Below are 14,062 nucleotides of genomic sequence, written 5' to 3'. Positions count from 1 at the left end.
CTTTTCGACAACTTGTCATTTTGGATTGTATATAGTGCTTTTGCCCACGTCAAGTTGTCATTATTATCCCATTTTGAGTACATTAGCCAAGACCATCCTTTTTAAAGGAAGTATAAAAAGGCCTTTTTACAAACTGGAGATAGTTTTTATCAAGTCCCTAAGGATGGTGGAGGATATTCTAGCATGTAAAGGGAGTTGCATTGCCCTTCCTCCGTCTACAATAAATCATCTCCTGGGTGGGTAGCCTTGTTCCAGGAGTGCCACAGGAGGCATTTTGATTGAAAGAGTTTTATCTCACTTCCACCCAAAACACTTGCATACAAGACAGAGCTGACTGATTTTGGTCTGGCTGTTGAATATGGGATATGAGGAAAAAATAGAGAGAGGAAATCAGCACAGGATTCCAGCAATGGCAAAGGGCCCGTGCTTTGCCCTCTGTAAAGCAATATGTGAAATAACTAACTTCAGATTGCACCACAAAGGGCAGGATAAGCTGTCAAGTCAAGGATTTAAAGGAATTATCCAAGCCTGTGGGGATCCATAGCTGAAAGCTAGCTGTGTGTTAGTAGCTGGAGGAAGCAAAGTTAATATTTGCATTCATTTCCTCATTGAGCCACTCTTGATTTTGTATTTTGTCTCCTATCTCATTGCAGCTACACTTCTCAACTTCTGAATATTAGGTTGTTTGTCAGGGCTGAAGGCTGGCTTCTGCTGAAGGGACAGGGAGCTGAGTTACAGCCTCCCCCTGAGCTACAGGGGCAGGCATTGCTGGGGCAGAGGCTGATGACTCTGGGCTGGGCTGAAATGGGGCTTCTGGGCCACAGACATGGTTGGGAGAGGCCCCAGGAGAGGAGAGGCAGGATCTTTAGGGCCTTCTCCTGCCTCAGGTCCCTGGCAGTTTGGACTCTATCACTTCTGTTTACATAAAGCAATGCTGTCAGCTGATAGACAAATCAATATACACAGAGACTTAACCCGGAAACCGGGACGGAAATGCTGAACATCCATGTTCATTCTGATACTAAAGATTAGGCAAGTAGTTATGAATATTATTAATACAAGTTCATGGCACTGAGTAATGGTTCAAGAGCAGCCAATGCATGCAGTGAAGAGGAATATTAGTAACAGTAACTTGTGTAATATACCTAGGGAGTTAAACAGGTTTAGTTTCAGAGTTTTTCACCAACCACATCTTCAGATCATTTATCTGCATAATGTTTAGAAGCTGCAGGGGGGAAGAAGGGTCCCAGATTATTGAAAACTATGTGAACAGACAAGAAGACACTGCACCTACCCAAGGAAAGGTGGCAGTTTAAAGAGATGGCACAGGTAAATGGCAAGAGAAAAGATACACCATCAACCCCACATCACAGAGGTACAGGGAATCAAAGTGACCAGAATTCAGTCAGACAGAAAATCTGCAGTACATACAGTCAGGACCAAAGAGAACTGACCTGAGGTCTGCCTGACATGCTCTGATCTACCACATGTTGCCAGCTGAACACAGAATTCAGAAGAAAAGGATAAGCTCCTTCAAAAAACACACTGCTGGGGACACTGACTACTTTTCATATATCACCAGTCAGATAGATTACAGAGAGCAGGAAATAGGGGTGCTCTTGCTCCTGCAGATTTAAAGCTCACTCCAACGAGGAGAGCACCCAAAACTTCAGATTACGGAGCTGGGGTAGGCACCTTGCACCCTTCTGGGGATGCTTGGGCACCTGCTCCTAGACTTTTAACTAGCCATTAAGCAAAGTTGTTACAGCACCTTCAGACTGCCTATTGATTAGTGTCCAGGCATTAGATACACAGGTATTAGGTCTCTTTTTCTGTCTGACTGAGTATCATATTCTGCAACTGCATCATAGCTGCAGTTGGTCATCCTAGTAAAGCTACCAAAGGTAGAGGTACAGGATATTGATTAAAAAGATGCATATAAGCATCACAACTTATTCATAGAATTTAGGTATTCCTTTTTCTATATCTAAGCCTCTTTCTGCAGTCCTTTCAGAACCTGAACATAAAGAAAGTGAAAAAAAATCACAACAAAACTGAAAGGTGGATCAAAACTAGTCCTAATTTGCAACTTTTCCAATGATTTTTGTTTTATTATTTTATGTGCAAAGTAGGATAAAATGCAACTTGTAAGCTAATCTTACAGCTTGGTAACAGTGGTTAGTAACTATAACTGCTCCAGTGCCTTTATTTGGATTGCATTAATTTCTTTACAAATTATTGTCAGTTGCTGTGGGTTTTGTTGTTGTTATTGCTTGGGTTGTGTTTGTTTTGTTGTTGTTGTTTTGTGGGTTGTTATTCAGAATATTAATACTTAATTCCCTTTTCTTATTTTACTTTCCATAGCCTCATGTTGGATGATTAGCCAGCTGATAAATAGCATGCTGGAATTCTCTGGAGCTATCATAGCATCCAAACAACACCAGCAACCTTCTAGATTTCAGAATTATACACCAAAACCCACATCTAATGAATGGTGAGTGCATCTAGAAGTGCCTTCTGATATGTTTGACTGCTAAGCTCTACTGACCAGCACCACCTATAGGTACCTCCATGCCAACTTTAATCACCTCATTTTTTTCCTAGTTTTAACCCCTACCACTCGAAATCCTCTGCTAATTTTAAAGAATGAGATATAGATGTAAGCCTAAGCAGAGATGCTAGGTCTCCATCACCCCAGGAGTACCTCGTCCCTTGTTCAGTCAAATACAGAGAGTGGGCAGCTCATTCCCTCAGAGCAAGAGAAGACTATGGCCTCATTGCTAGACCATCAAGTTCATTCACAGGGTTTCTTAACATGTATGGCATTTTACTGATCTACGAGGCTTAGCGATGGGTTTTGTTTAATCCAATATACTCTGTAAGACATATCCTGGGCATTCTAACAAGCTGTTGCACATTATCTGTATGAACAAACATACAGATTTGTCCCATGGCTAACCATTAGGCATGGGTGCACTACTCAGCTGATCCTTTATTTAGTCAAGCCAAAAATCACTGCAGTACCTTCTCAGACAAAACTGTTCACATTTAATAAAAGCATCAAACACTGAAGGAAGATTTGCTGTTAGAGGAAAATCTAGCAGGACTTGGAGATGGAACTATGTAAATTTGTTTCTCACTCCTCACACACACAAATTTGAAGAAGCCTGATGTGGTACACCTGACATTATCTGGCTACCAATGTTTTTGAATACTGCTATAACGTATGCTGAAATCTGTATCAGAGAAAATCAGTAATAGTGTCCCATTCCACCCATATTCATTGAGCTCGGTTTGAGGTCTTACTTGGCAATAGCAAAGTAATGGAAAGAGTCCATGGCACACAGGCATACTGGGCCAGTGCACAATTTCCACTTTCTGCCTATTTCTGTTTGCATCATGAGTGCAGCCCCAGCTCCAGTCACCATTTTCAGTCTTTCACAAAGGACGGATGTGCTAATCTCCTTCAACCCTAAATACAGGTTAACAGTGCCAAAGCAAAAAGCTGTGTGTTTGTTTCCACAGAGCTGCAGATAACCAAAGCTTCAGATTAAATACATTTGTTATTTAGGAAGGCTGAAGCTACCACAGATGTCCTGGAATTGTATTGGTCAGAAATTGATTATTTGAATGTATTTTTCCCATCACCTACTAACAGTCCTGTAAGATGGAAGTCAGATCAACATCTGAATAGCAAGTAAAAATATGCGAACCCAGCCACCCAAATGGTGGGGAAAAAACAATTCTGTCTAGCAACAGTGATGAAAGAGGTTCAGCTGACAGGTAGGAGAGAGAGGCTGGGAGAGGCACAGAGGCCTCTTCCGAAGTTGATGGAATTCACAGCTGTAAGGACACGTTTCTTACCTTTCACTAACCTCCTGCATCCAACCTGATTTTGAGTTGCTGTTCCCATCCTGCATCCTTGCTAAAGGCTCAGTCTTCTCCAGTTCCAGGGGAACAGCTCCCCACTAAACACAGCCAAATGGTTATCTTGTGGTAGCTAGTCTCCACACACAAGTACCCTGACTTCCTCCCACCCAGTGAAGAATTGGAGAAGAAGGAAAGGGACAGCAGCAGCCCTGGTTCAGCAGCAGAGCCTTGGTTCCCCTTTCCTAGGGTCATTTTTCCCCTCAGCGGGGGTCAGAAGTTACATGACTTCTTCTGGTAATAGAAACACTAATATCAGTGTCCCAGCAGCGCTGCATTTGCCACCTTCATTTTCCCCCATATCCTTAGCTCATGAATGCTGTGAAACACCGCAAAGCACTACTGGTGTGTCACTAACCGCTCCAACCTCCCCACAGAGATGGCAGCTCCTGACAGGACGACTATCAATAGTCTCTGAATCACTTTGAGATGAATCAGGCTGTTAAAATATTTAATAGTCATGCACCAGCTTGGCTGCTTCCTCACCAAGCTCAGACCTTACCAAATTATGAGTAATACTTGCACTGAGCAAGGAACTAACATTTTGAAGAAAACCATCTCCATTTCTCCCTGCTCTTTCCCCCCACTGGCTAATACTGGGGCAACAGTTTTCAGAATGCTGATGAAAATCTTCTGATTAGATGAAATTATATCTTTAAACAAAGGAGAAAAGGGATCATTACAGGAACATTTTCCTAGTTATCTTGCTCTAAATAGTCACACTGTACTTTCTGCTCTCCAAAGGATGAGGAGGCTAGGTGGCAGTGCAGGCTAATGGACTAGCTCATTATTATAGGAACTAATGACGTGAATTTGGTGTTCTTAGCATCTGGATCCGTGGCTAGCATAGATTTCTCCAGCCCTCAGTCACTGAAAAACTCCAGGCAACAGGCCTAAGCATATAATTTTGCAAGGTCAGGCCTGAAATTAATAGTCGATAGGAGCCCACTTTTTTGAATTACTGATCAACCTCATACCTTTGCTTGAAGTAACGGAATAAGTACATAAAAATGGCAGTGTTGCTTTGCACATATATCACAGTTTGCCTGTTCTGCCTGTTCCTTACTGTAGGAGCCGTGAACACTGAGGCACACACATCCAGACCTACAGCCATAACCTAACCAAGACAGCGATATCAACTTGTTTCTGGTAAAAGCCCTGAAACAAAATAAAATAAATAGATAAATATACAAAATAGCAGCTTTCTTCTTCCTGTTGCTCACTCTGCCTGAGCAGATAGGACTCCGATACTAGCAAGCTCTGTTTCTATTAGGAAAAAGTGATGGTATCAGTAAAAGAGTTCTGCAGGCACAGTCCTGCTGGCCCACAAAAACATACATGAGGTCTAGTATACTGCCTGGTGTCCACCCCTACTGTCTCCACTTATTGTATCTCTCAAAGAGGTTTCATTTGTCTTTCTACATGTCTCAGAAGAAGAATACATGGTGTCTGCTTTGCCCTTACTTGTATCTTTGCACGGCAGTAATCACGGTCACCTTCTAAGACAATAACTCTCATGTATAAAATAACTGCAAGGAAGGATCCCCAGCTCTGAGCTAGGGCGAAGGTGTGACTTTGAAGGACAGGACTTTCTAGAATTAAAGCTACCACACGATCATTACTTAGAAAATGACTCCATATTGAAAAGCAATATACATCCTTGTTCTGACCAAGGCAGGGTAAGTACAAGAGAGCATTTGGAAAGACAACAATAGACTGAGCTAACTAAATCCTCCAGTTTCTCAAGTCTGACATGGCTACTTGTATAGTGTAATTTTTCTTCCATGCTTTATGATTTACATTTTGGTTGTCATGTGTTGAATCCAAGATTATGACATGCTTTACAATGCTATGAGGGTACTACCCTTCAGTCTGCAGTAGATCTTGTCTAAAGAAGCTGGGTACTAAAATTATGCAATCATCTGCTCTTTCATCTGCTCCAGTAGGATAAACCTGTGATTCTTGTAGCATGTCACACCTATTATTCGATGACGGGCAGGGAAATGATCTGGTTGCTGGCAAAATTTCTTTTTATTTTTAGATGTGATAAAACAAATGACTGGAAGATAAATCGATTGGGTTGTAAACCAACCGAGTTGAATGGGCAGTCCTTACTGATCTAGAAACTAAAACATGTCAAAGTATCAGTGGAAATCTTCTGCTTCTAGCTTTCCTCTGCAACAGCTAAAAGTGTAGTTATAGCACTGCAGCAACACCACCTGTATTCTTCATGAAAATAAAAACTTATGGGATACCAAGACCTAAATGGTAAGTCCTACATCATTTACGGCTCACCATTAAATAAGACAGATGAAATAGGCTGGCAGGCAGTAACAGACCAGCGCAAACCTTTTGTTGGCTGAAATGTGCCAAAGTGACAGATGATAGCTATGCCACCTTAGCACTACTAGCAAAAAGCCTTGGCTCGCAGACGCACCAGCCAGCTAGTGCCTGGGACACACCTCTGTAAGCGGGAAACAATGGAACCTGCAATTAATGTATTTACACCAAGGAGAAATGTTGCTAGCTGGATGAGAAAGCAGAGACACTTCTTCCCGGCGCCAAACCAGCTGAGCTCATCCATGCAAGGCTCTGCTGTGACACAAAGGCACACTCCTGACAATGAAAGCTTATGGAGCGACTAAGCCAAGGGTACAGCCTAAATAGGCGGGCAGAAGAAAAAAAGATACAGTGGGAAGGTGTGCTGGGCTGAACTAGGTGGGTGGGGAGTAATGAAGCAGAAGCACATGGCTTGAATTCTTCAGGCCTTCCCAGTCTGCTCTGGAATTTGTAATGCTTGGAGGTTCCTCTGAGATACACGAGACCACCAATTTTAGCACACTAGGATCCAAAGGTTATAGGCCCAACACTTCAAAAATTAGGGAGAGGAGGGCTACATGATGCGTTGGCTCCAACATAAAGCCTGAAGGCAAATGAAGAGTGAAGTCACAGGTGCAGATTTTGACCATCCCTAAAGGAACCAGGATCACTAGAGTTCATCCTGAAAAGGGAATTCTGATGAAACTGAAATTTTTCTGTAATTTTTCCTTAAAGGAGTTTCATTATATTTATATATATATATATATATACACACACAATATTAAGTATAAAGGGGTGCATATAATCATATGTACATACAGATTCACATACATATTAAAAAAAATCAACTCTAGACAGCAGTTCAGTGCATTATTTTTCTTCTCACTGTGCTACAATCCCCTTACTCTATATCCCAGAAGTCTCCCCAGGGAGAATGGAGAAGAAGGGAATTTGCTTCTTTTGGTAAATCCCACTGAGACAGAGAGGGAAATCAATGTTTCCTTAAGAAAGAAAACAGCCTTTTGAATGAAAAAAACAGCTTTTACTAAAAACATGTTGCAGCAGAACAAGTCCTGTCATTATAAAGGAAGGAACTGCTTGCAAAATGGAATCCCAGCAGGCACTCAACCTTTCCCCTTTCCCAGCTTAAAAGCATCCCAGCCTCATCAAGCAGTGAGGCCTCAACAAATCTATCCTTACAAATTTAAGCAGCATAACTCCACCTTTCTCTACCAAGTCCACACATACACACCCTATCTCTCTCACTCAGAGAGCTGACATGCTAATATACACAAGGGGGTTAGCTGCATTTTGTATTCCGGGCATGCTCCAAAGGGGCTCTTGAGATCTTGCTATGCTGATGGAATTCAGCTTGGCCTTGTTTGCAGCTGTTACTGAGATCCCAAATGGAATCAGATACAGGTCAGGTGTTTTCCATTATCTTGAACTACATTGCTTTCAAAATCTCTCTGCTAATCATATCTCTTGTACATGGTATGACAAGAGAGATTCAGACGCCAGATTCTGAAAAAATGTTGGTTTAAAGGAAATTTCTTAAAATCTACTTAGTGGTATCTCCTGCCTCTGCCACTCAATCAAACTTATTCAGCCCTGAAATATATCCTGATCCCAGCAGCCGAGAGACAGCCAACAATATCCTTTGCATCAATTCAGCTGTATCTGCCCACATACACCTATAACAACTCAGAACAATCAGAACACCTGAATTTTGAATCTATGAAACTCCTTGCTGGCAATAAGGAGACTTTCACATATGAGGCCTTTTAGATATGCACAGGGTACACTGTGCTCCAGCACAGGAATAACCCCACCTTCCATTCCAACTAAGTTTTCATTCGGGCTGCATCCCCATTTCCCCTTATACTTGCTGCATTACTCACCACTGGCCAAAGAACAGATCGCTTCCCCTGGGACTACAATGGATGAGGGGATCAATGATTCCCAGGGGAACTAATGAATCCACAGCAGATCTACCTCCATCCACCAAGGACTACTAGGGACACATCTTTCTGCAGACACCTTCCACATCTTGAAGCTCCACTTTTCCTTGATATGTGTTTTATTGGAACAGACAAAATACTTTGGTAATCTAACCTTTAGATGTACTCAACAAGGGTCACACCCTACCCAGTGCCTGACTTGCTAAGGCCAAGCTACAATGAAACCAGTACATTCACCCTCATTCACACCAATCCCATCCTTCCAGGGTGCCTGGCCCAAAGCATACTTTTTCTTTCATACAGACTCAGACACCAGAGTTACACAGGTCTTAGCGTTATGGCAGTCCATTTGGTATGTACCTTGAGTCCACACTCTTATTGAGTTACACTAGTTGCTCATGTGAAGGGAGAAGAAGCAGAGGCTCACCAGGAACAATTCCGTGCCCCGTTTCTGGTGCATATAGTATATTATCTGGAGAGCGTTCATCTAGAAATGCTGGAAGCTTGATAGAGGTGATGCTATTTTCCATCTTCTTCCCATTTTCCCTTTGACTGGCCAACATTCACACGGACACTACCTGGCATGAACAACATTCACTTCCAAGCTTGCAGGCTGCAACTGTTCCTGCCCCAGATAAGATAGGACACCATTTATCCCTGCTCCTCTCTCAAATATCAGTGTCATGGCTGTTGGATTTATCCCAGGAATAAGCTCTGTGTTGGTAGCAGTGAGAGGCTAAAAGAGACCAAGATATGTGAAAACTCTCCAGGAAACCATAACAGAGCCAGGTCCTCTAGGAAAGCTTTCACCTCTCTCAGAAAAGCCCTGGAAGGTCAGGGGATAAAAGCTTTGCTCAGCCTGAATGCTGAAACCTCTTCTGTTTGCTGGAAAAAGGCCAGGCTGGAGCTCTGAGCCCTGACAGGACAAACCCACTCCCACTCAGGTAGGAAGTCGCAGTCAGCAAGAACAGAGGACACAGCCACAAAGGTTTTGCCTTCTGGCAACTCAGTTCTAACCCAGCTCACACTGTGCCTCCGATCTGCATAGGTGACAGATGTGTTCTGCTTATTGCTTACTACAAGAGAGCCAAAGAGAACGGATTTACTGATCATACCCTCTCAATTCTCCAGTACCAAAGAAAATGCTATTTACCTAAATGAGGGGGAGGTATTCAACCACACGAGACAGCTGCAGGATGGTGCTCAAGGAACTGATACACTCAATTGAGCAACGTACAGTGTATACGTATAACACAGAAGCCTATTTCCTGAATAAGCCATACCTGCCAAGCAAAATATCCTGTTCTAACACATGGTATCTTTGACATTTACCTTCAGTCGTGAGGAGACTTACGATTCACAAGTGCCATAACCATGTATGATTCATCAGCTGTCTCCACAGGACTGAAAAATAAATGTCATATCAGATTGAAACCACCATCTATTTTATAGATGCTTATTAACACGTTATTTAATGTGCCAAGTTTGTTTTGCCTTTCGTAGTTGAAAAGTTTCTTTTAGGATTTTTTTTTTTTTAATTTTACATTCAGCTCTAAAGCACCTTGCCATAAAACAAATCACACCTTAAAATTCTCACTCTTTGCTTAGCTTTTTAAGGGCAACGTCATTCTCCTAATACATTGAAACTACAGACAGAAGCCCTGCTGACTTCAGGAAGCAAGAGCAGATGCAAAAGACACACGGAGCAGAACAGGCTTTAGAGATAAGAGATGCCAGGAGCAGAATCTAGCAGGGGCCAAAGTGAAGCCCTGAACATAGTGTAGACAGCAGCAGCTGCAGTATTCAGGGATGCCTCAGTGCCAAGAACAGTGCTACAGGTTGTGACCGTAGAAGAGCTGTTTTGTTGACACATACCACCACATAATTTGACACATGCTGAGCTGGCCTTACCCACGACTGCTTACAGTAATCGTGTTTATAGCTTTGGCCCAGAGGGTATTCTTGCATTAAATCCAAAGTCTGTCACCAAACATAGACACAGACACACACTATTGTATCTTGCATACCTAAACATTGATTTTTGAATAGTTCTCAGACAAATGGGTTTTGCAAGTTGTCCGTACACAGTACAGGCATGCAGAAGCCCTTATATTTAAGCTGTACCCTTGCAGGGTAAACTTCTACATATAGAGCTGTATGCACGAAAATGGAGATGTAGTAGTTGTCAGCCAGAAGTGACAGACTTCAAATACTATCACTCCTGGTTTAACTTTCATTAAAAGTGACAGGATAAAGTGGCTCTCATACAACTGTGATGCTCTGAGAAGGATCCTCTTCCAGTACAGGTATCTCCTTGTAAACAGAAATATTCTAAAGAGGAACTCAGATTATCAAATTCATGCAGTTCTGTTCCACTTAATTAAAACATTGCTGGTAATTAGGGAACCCCGCTGGTTCCCCTTCTCCGTTCTTCCTGATCCTCCCCATCCTTGAAATTCAAATTTGAACTTCCCCGAAGCGTGGAGGGTGTTTCAACTTGGTGTTAATTTCAAACCAGTAGGTGGTTAAAGCCAAGCAACGGAGTTTGGACTGAAATTCCAATCAAAACATCTTTAAAGTTCAGGAGAAAGAATAGGACTGAGATCTGAAATCAGGTGTTTTCACCTTCATTCAAAGATACTAAGGACATATTCAGCCTTTCAGTGCCTTTCAATCACATGAAAAATGAATTTGTCCCATTAGACCTGGTAAAACCTTTCTGTATAATCTAAATCTGGGTCTGCATAAAGATAACAGTTACCAAATATTCTCACCTTATTGGCATATTGATTGTAAAATACTTTTTTGTCCTGTAACTGGGAACAGTCCGGGCTAAGGAAACTCTAAGTAAACAAAGAAAGAATGCACTGAAGCATAATATGGGTACATCACATACAGAGTTTGCAGACTGACGGTCCAGCAAAACTTCATTTTGTTCTGGAAATAAAATTAATAAATAAAAAGGAAAGCCATTTTAAAACCGTAGACCACATTTTCTGCATTTGTATGCATCACATTGTTCAGCTCCAGTAGAAGGTTTAGCATGAGCAATATCTCACCTCATTAAATCCAGCTACCCTGTGAGCTCACATGCACTCTGTGCCACTGCCAGCAATTCTACTGTGATTCTACCACTGCGCCACGCAATTCAGGAGAGACTCCAGCCTGTGTTTCTGCCCGTTAGGAAGACTGCCTGCTGCTTATTTGCCTCCAACCTCCCTGTTGCCATAACTGTTGATTTTGAATGAGGAGAAGAAAACGACAAGGAAAGGAGAGGGCATTTTGTCAATAAAAACTTTTATCTGCCAATTTTCTTAAGTGATCTCCAACTCTGAACAAGACATAGGAGTGGAACAACCTGGAAATTGAAAGGTGCTGTTAGAACAACCCTAACAGCCCTACTTGGCTCTGCAAAGAAATAATTACCTCTGAAGGATGCACGTATTATTTCCCCAACACTACAGGGTTGCTATTGCTTTATTAAATTGTCCACAAGGGAAAACCACTACCTGTAATTTTGGGAGCTCTTCCCCTTTCTTCACTAAAACGTTATTAGACCACTAATTCCTGAATCCTTTTGACTGTGGCTATCTCTGAAGAGTTGGCTTTGACTGCTATACAATTTTAGAGCTTGTTAGATTCACATAAACCCAGTTACAAGTGAAGTCCATGGTGGAGTGGAACAACAAAGATTCTCTAGCAGAGCTCACCTACATAAGGCAGGCCAGAAGTCTCACTTTGGAACAACTTTTACATTCAGTAACACATTTCCAGGCACATCAGCACCTGAAGATAGCTCCATGCATTGAAGCTCATCAGAAGTTTAGTTGACATGAAGCTTGATAGCAAAGGTAAGAGCCTATCAAAATCAACGTAACACATATCAAAACTAGTAGAAAATCTAGGACTTACTATTTAAGGCAGCTATCTCAAAGAATTCAGCAGCCTCCACTCCTTTCTTGAGCATACATTATTGCCTCTCCAAAAAAAAGGCATTTCTGGGGCTGCCCAGGGACTTTAAAAAAAGGGAATAAGGCGTACATTGCTTTTGTTAGAGGGCTGTATGTACACAGTTGCAGAAGAGTGAGAGAGGAGCCAGGAAAAACAACATGGGAACCAGCACAGAGTAGAAGAAAACCTCACAGAACAAGCAGAGACATGGCTCAGGGAACAATCGCCAAGGGACCTCTAGGGGTGAGATCGAGGCATCTCTTTGAAAGAGACAAGGAGACAACACAGACACTGCTTGCTGTAGCAGAAAAGAACTGAGTATTTTTGCAAATTGGAAGGTAACATCAAAGATTCCTATTTTTTCCACAAAGTTAGTTACTATAAACAACCCAAAGGGGGCTGGACTGCAAGCATCAGAGGATGAAGCCTGGATGTTGAACTTCCAGGTGATGAAATACACAGGAGAAACATGCAGCCTTATTAAGACCAGCTTCTCTTTCAGGAATTGGAAAACAAATTTGTTTTACCTAATTTTAAAAGGCTCAGATAGTAATCTGAGCAGGTTAGACCTTGCTCACCTTCTTAATAAATCAGCTGAATAGCTACTGGGAAGCAGAACTCCAAAGACACCCCTGCAGGATTACAGTGCAAACTAAAAACAACCTCTATTACAATTCCTTGATTGTATCAAACAAAACAGTAAACAGTAGAGAACTAGTGACCAGCTTCTATTTTTGGAAGGCTCCTCATGGTTAAGTAATAATTATTGTTTAAGCTTTAAGAATTAAAACTTGACCATTCTGACCTATGACTAAGAGCAGGAAAATAGCAATTAAAAAATAATTCCTCTCAGTAAGGAAAGGTCAACAGCAAGATACATCAAATTCTAGTACTTGGATGTATTTTGTTTAAAATACATGCTAGTGAACTGGTAGAGAAGACAAAGTGATACGATATCGGTATTTCAAGTGATACCACTACATAGAAAATCAGATTTTATACGGAAAGGTGATATCTTTTATTTGACTAATGGATACAGATGGTAGAAAACAGTCAGCAGCTCGGCATGCTAACTATCCTCAGACCCACCTGTCTGTTCTTAATTCCATTAGCCAACCAAATAAAAGGATACTAACATTTCCCTACAAAACTTGCCATACTTGTATTTGTATATAAACATGGTTATGACAGTACTAACAACACCAGTATTTAGGAGAAGGATTTCCAGAGGCATGTTGATGTTTCAGAACACAAGGTAATCACAGAATCATCTAGGTTGGAAGAGACCTCCAAGATCATCTAGTCCAACCTCTGACCTCACACTAATAAGTCCTCCACCAAACCATATCACTAAGCTCTACTATAGACTTTTATAAAGAAGACCATCTCCTCAACACCTCCTGTGGAGTCCATCTGAAATAGCCAATACTGGTTCCAGTCTCTCTGGAACCGGAACTTCGGACTGGAAAGATCTCTAAAGCAACACAGAGCAGCAGCAACTCTACCCCTCGTTACTTGCATGATATGCACTCTACCTGGATGATTGCTGACTCTTCTCACATAGGCTTTTTAATAGCACTTTATAACAAGAAGACTTTACCCAAGAAGTGCCTCAACTACCACATTTGTTTTGGCAGTAATAGAAGAAATATTCAGGGTTCAAAACAGGAATTCACCCCTTAGCAGAAAAACAAATTCTCCGCTGATGTACCTCACTGCGAGATGAATTCCCGCAGCTCAGTAATTCAGTTCATTTCTTTATTAAGCAACCAGTCAAGTTGCAATTCAGTAAAGAAAAGCACAGCAAGAAGTGATAATTGGGACTTAAAAATACACTCAGCTGTTACTGCATGCAAGCTCAAAATATAAAAATCACTTAGCAGGTTTTCTAGTTAATGGCTTAA

At 41.7% G+C, this 14,062-nt stretch overlaps 1 protein-coding gene across 1 annotated transcript in view; it reads right to left on the bottom strand.

The window, feature by feature from the left end:
• The window catches only part of LOC121071736 (deubiquitinase DESI2-like), a 62,533-nt gene extending 58,297 nt beyond the window's left edge, over positions 1 to 4,236 (bottom strand). The window contains exon 1 of the mRNA XM_040560362.1: positions 3,865 to 4,236. The gene's annotated coding sequence lies outside the window, so the exon portion shown is untranslated. The remainder of the gene's footprint in view (positions 1 to 3,864) is intronic.
• Positions 4,237 to 14,062: the final 9,826 nt, after the last annotated feature.

This window comes from Cygnus olor, chromosome 5, assembly GCF_009769625.2.
Source record: "Cygnus olor isolate bCygOlo1 chromosome 5, bCygOlo1.pri.v2, whole genome shotgun sequence".
In the NCBI taxonomy this organism is placed as follows: domain Eukaryota; kingdom Metazoa; phylum Chordata; class Aves; order Anseriformes; family Anatidae; genus Cygnus; species Cygnus olor.
Note: the sequence above shows the minus strand (reverse complement) of the source record. Positions and strands in the feature narration are given on the sequence as shown.